The following is a 6,000-nucleotide window of genomic DNA, read 5'->3' as shown; positions in this document are numbered from 1 at the left end:
ATCTTGAACTATGTTATCTAGAGGGATTAATCCGAAAAGTTACCTTCATTCCTGTATGTTGTATCGATATCTGATTATTATAAGATTATCTGTACCTTAAAAGGAACGAAAGAGTCAACAAATGAGTACATATTAATGATTATGGAATGGAGGCATTGGTAAATAACGAGCTGCAAAGACGTGCTAAGTTCCCCATCAGTTTAAGGAAAGTCGACAACCCGTTTAAAATTACAAATTCTAAAATTTCAGGCACCGCCACGTAAAGGGTACAACAGTTCGTGATTTCGTAGAAAGATAATAAACAAGATAATTTGTAGAAAGAATTCCAGATAATTTGTGGAATTCTCTTTAAATTTGCGTTATATCGTTCCACTATTATGACATCATAAATTATTGTAGCCTTCTTATAACTGCACGCGGATTTGATTTGAAAAAAAAAAAAAAAAACGTTGAAAATTCATAACTTTTCAAGGGATCTTTTAAGGAATTCCTCAAACTTCTTTGATGTGATCTTTCCCTATTTTGTTTTGTTTTGTTTTCGGATTTTATTCAATCCACATGACATATTTTTGGGGGTAACAGTCCCCTTTAACGCAAGAAAGTCACGTGACACAGTGATGCGATCTCGAGGAAGTCCTCCCAAGAGGTCTATGTCCGTTTAGTTGCTTCATCCTCCAGTTATCTGGGGACCATCTCTCTTCTCTCTTTGACATTTGCTATATACGCTCTACTTCTCTGTAGATTTCAGAGACCTTCTAGTAGAGCAATGAACTACTGAGAGAGTGAACTGTTGTTGTTGTTGTTGCTTTGTGTTTTTTTTGCGTTGTTTTACTTGGTTTTGTGGGGTTTTTTTATATTCTTAATCTTTCAAGCTATATATTACGAGGCATAAGCAAGCCAAAGAATAACGGCAATAAACAGGTGGGCAGGTATAACTTTTAAGATACTGCGACTGCCAGAGTAAACAGCATTGATGTAACATAATAGACGAAATAAAGTGTCAACTTCGACGGTTTTTTCGACGCTATTTTTGATGTTATATAATAATGTATCTATAACTTAGTGCCGTGCTCGGAAACCCATGTAAAGGTGATGAAGATTAAAAAGAAATGGTATACTGGTAATATATGTATATATATATATATATATATATATATATATATATATATACATGTATAGATATATATGTGTGTGTGTGTGTGTGTACCATATTTCTCCGGCAATCAGCGAACACAAACCACAGAGAGAAGAATCTATCTTTATTGGATAGATTCGATGACTGATGGTCACCAGTCGTTTTGTTTTTATAAAAAACTTTATGTGCTGGTTTGCGATGTTACGAAAAAGAAAGAAAAACAAACTGAAAAAAGATAAGTCCATTGGAAGAGCGAAGTACGTGCAATATCCCTTTATTCGTTACACAAAGGATCATGAGAGAAAGCCGTGGCAGAGTTATAATGGTGAGGGAGACAAATGAAGGGAAAAATAAGATAACGCCATTTTATTTTTCCATACACTCTTGTTTTTTCGAAATGCGATGAAAGAGATTGAATGTTTTCGCTGCTTCAGCCGTGATGAGCATTCATCGAAATACCTCGTCGCGTCACTTACATGCGCTGAGATGGAGCCAGCAAAACCCCTGTTCGATTCACCTCCCCTGCATGTATAATACCGATGATGCAGCGGAATTTCATCCAACAAATCTCTTCGTAATCCGTGCAAAGGGCGCTCCTCTCCTCGAGAAAGATTTTCGGAAAATCTGCAATTCATCGTTGTTCATATTTTGATTAAGTTTAGAGATTGAATTATATGTGTGTGTACCTGGGCGAAGGTTATCGCTAAAAATGCTCTCCCTATATAGCTTGGATATTCAAGGTTTAAAGCGAGTTAGAGTATGTCTGCACGTTCATGACATGAAGATAATCAACTCATCAATTTGAAAGATCTGTAACACACACCTTTAATATAGTCAAGGCATACCTAAACACAACGAAATAACATACGAAACCCCCATGATAATTAACAACTGTCATATATCCCGGATGAATGAAAATATGTATAAGTCGCCTAAAACAGAACAAAATCCCAAGAAGACAAAAAGTGACAACACAACTGAAAACACAACTGAAAAGCATAGACAATCGTAACTTATTGCTTTAATATTGACAATAATATATTGACAATAATATAGACAATAATATAGACAATATAGACAATAATATAGACAATCGTAATCGACAATAATATAGACAATCGTAACAATCGTCTATTAATATAGACAATCGTAACTTATTGCTTTAATATCAAAAGAAACGACTGCGATAAAGTCTATTGCAGTAAAAAAAAATCAAACTAAATCGTTATGATATCATTTGATTTATTAGTGGCTGAGTTCCTTTGCTGTTTGTTTTTCGTTTGTTTGTTTGTTGTTTGTTTGGTCGTTTGTGCTTTTTGTTCATTTGTTTTGCTCGTATCATTTCTTAGATATGTCAGACATTGTCCGTCTTTTTAATATTATGTCAGACATTGTCCGTTTTTCAATATCATTTCGCGAAAGCAGAAGGAATATCTTTATGTTGCTTTCTGACAGTCATATAATGACACATGAAGGATAATGCAATTTTCATCGTCACATCTGCGCGTTGTTCATTAAATCAACACAGTGACGTAATTTTGCTCACAGAACACAGCTGATGAAACGTATGTCTGTGTGCGTCATTGGTTTCACCCTATAGATTCGAAAATGGAAGCCCATAAAACTAAATCTCCGGATACACGCAAAAGTTGGTTTAATATTTTGCATGACCTGTCATCACATGGACGATTTAAATTTTTTATGCAATCAGCGTCATTTGTACAGACTTGTGTATAGCTAGGAGAACAAAATGATTATAGAGAATCCACGATAGCAGGGGAACCGCTCGTTGTTGATGTTTCTTTTTTTGTGTGTAATAGTTTGGAAACGAGGCATTTCCCGCCAAATATTGGGGGTGATAGACAGACAACACGTGTATTCCCGTGATAAGATCCAGCAAAAATAAAAGGCGGAGGATTTAGCGGCGGTGGATGTTAATACTTGTTTGTTTTTCTGATATTTTCTTTTTCTGTGGGGAGGGGTGGTTATAGGGGAGGGAGAAAGGCTTACCATGTCATGTTCGTCACTACGTCACTCAATATGCACCTGTGTGATGTTAATACGATACATACGCGTATCTGCTGCACATTACGGCGTTAAACTGTTAACTCATCACAACTATGCGCTTTCGCGCTTTGTCGCGTTTGATTAGGCCGTCTAGACGATGTATCTCATTAAATCAATAATTGACTAAAATCCAAGGAACTCCGAGGAGTGCCTCCCTCGATATTATGTGCCAAACCAGACTGAAATCCTGAGCTATAAGGTTTCGATCGTATTACAGTTCTGATGCTGATTTTGGATAGTAGATGCCAAGAGTCAAATATGCCAAAGGTATTAAGACGTCAGAACCAAATAAAAATGCAAGAGATCAGTGGTGTGCGCCATTTCATGGTTTGTATTCCCAATGTGTCGCATTCGCACTAACCTTTGTAAGGACCAGCTTTTTATTTTGACCTCCCGTGTATTTATACCTCTGGCTTTTTCCATAAGATGTAATCAGATGATTTTTGAGGTTTGCGGTTTACCATGTGTAGTCCTTAGAAGGACTGTTGGAATGACAGGAGAAAAGAAAGAAAGGTCGGATAAGAGGTAAGAAATTGGGTGAGAGTATTCTTTCTGGAGTGTGTGTAGTCCTGAAAAGGACTGTGAACCAAAGAGATAGAAGAGCTTAGGAAAGGACTCAACGTTTCGGACAGTTGACTGTCCGTCTTCACTCCTGAAGACGGACAGTCAACTGTCCGAAACGTTGAGTCATTCAAAAAAAAAAAAAGAAAGAAAAAAAAGGTCTAAAGAAAAGAAAAAAAAAGGCACTGCAGCTCCATCAACAAAAGTCAAACGCTTATTTTACACCTTCACAACAAACACGAAATTAAACAAACATCGAACAATGCTCTCTTTTCTGTTTTAAATATTGAAATGTTCTCATGTCTTTATTATTGGTTAGAAAATATACACGGAAAGAAATAATACATCTAGCAGCAACAGAGAGAGAGGAAAGAAAATTATTGCAAATGAGTAAGAATGAAAGAAAATAAATGTCATGCTCTAAACCATCTTACATTTTGTCATAGGTTTTTCTCACTTCATGAGAACCAAAGTGCTCTTCAAACATGGAAAGACCTCATTGCAATTTGAAAGAACACATTGGTGCAGGTTGGATTTGCCCAAATTGTTATCAACATACTTCCTACACAGGCTCGGTTTCAATAATATCATTGGCCATCAGTCTTTTTCAAATTTCTGACATACACCATAGACAAAATTATTAAAACAGACATGCCCAATTCTGATCCAAAAAAAAACAAAAAACAAAAAACTATCACAAGCCATGATCCTCCACACATAAACACTGTCATAATATTATATACACATCTATTCAGGAGCATACACATCTATTTAGGAGCATATACTTTTCTCCCATATGTCACAATCACATGAACTCAAGTGGTGTCACACCATCTGTGTCTAAGATTTATGTAAAAAGATTATGATACAGTTACCTCAAGAACTGGACATGCATTGGCATAGTCAAGTAAGGGTAATTATTTAGTCAATAATTAGACAATTATATCACTGATTACAGTACAAATGAGCACATATTTCAAATAACTATTGTCTTGACATTTGTTATAGTAAATTTTCCATCATTATTCTCACACATGCTAACAAAGAATTATTAAAGACAATGCTGGGACCCAACTTCACTGAAGGAATCAGTTCAACAAAATCTCCTATGTGACACGTATTCTTTTTCTTTCATTTCAGCTGCTGAATTTTGAACAACACTGTTTTCTTTTTCTTTTCTATATATAAGCATCATATGTCTAAAGTGCTTATGTATAATCATCAAACCTTATACCAGTCTGTCATGTTCAACTTGCTAAATTGAGAAACTTCAAAAACAAAACAGTTCATGATGTTGTTGGAAACGCAATTAAATTCCTCCAACCCAGTTCATCTATTTGCAAAATCCTAAAAGTTACTTTTTAATCATAGCTTGTTGGGATTTATATACTCTATTTCTATGATGACTTTAAATGTTAGAATTGTAATCATTCTGGGTATCCCACAGTTAGACTTATCAAGCACTTTGACTGCAATCTCAGACATTTTAGGTACATTCCAAAAGTGCTATATTGATTCCAATCCATCTCACTATGGGTTGTGTATTGCTCCAGCTCAAGAGCAGTAATATCAAAAAAAAAAATACAGGAATAATTACAATAATGACAATAATAATAAACCTCCTGTATGATTATGATGCACAGGCTGACAACTGATTCAGGATAGATAAAAGTGATAAAAGTATTGATAATCAATAATTTCACCTATTTCCTAAAAGATTCTAAAATCATGTTAATACATCCCTGCAGTGATTGAACTGGGGGTGTTTCATAACGCTGTTCTTAAAGTTAAGAACGACTTCAGAACAACTGGTGATCAGCTCTTGTGCTGAATTATTTAAATTCTGATAAGTATAGCACATCAGAACTGATCACCAGTCGCTCGTAAATTGTTTGTATTTTTAAGAACAGCTTTATGAAACACCACCCAGAAATGAAAAATTGTGCAAGAGGAAACACACAAGAAACTAAAATTTTAATAGGCAAACAGGATTTCATAATGATAAATGAAGCACTATTTGAAAAAAAAAAAATCTATGCTGAAGGCCTCTACACCTTTCCCTCACATGTTAGTAACTGCTTATGCATCTGGGTTTAAGCTTTAGTTTCCATACAAAAAAATAAACCAGCAGTTAAATGAATGATACATATGATATATTTACAAACAAAAATTACATATCTGCACATATTGACAAGAAACACATCCAAAACACTTTTCTGCAAAGAAAAGTCAGCAGA

This window comes from Diadema setosum, chromosome 7 (assembly GCF_964275005.1).
Source record: "Diadema setosum chromosome 7, eeDiaSeto1, whole genome shotgun sequence".
NCBI classification, from domain to species: Eukaryota; Metazoa; Echinodermata; class Echinoidea; order Diadematoida; family Diadematidae; genus Diadema; species Diadema setosum.
The sequence above is the reverse complement of the archived record's forward strand: the minus strand, read 5'-3'. Positions refer to the sequence as shown.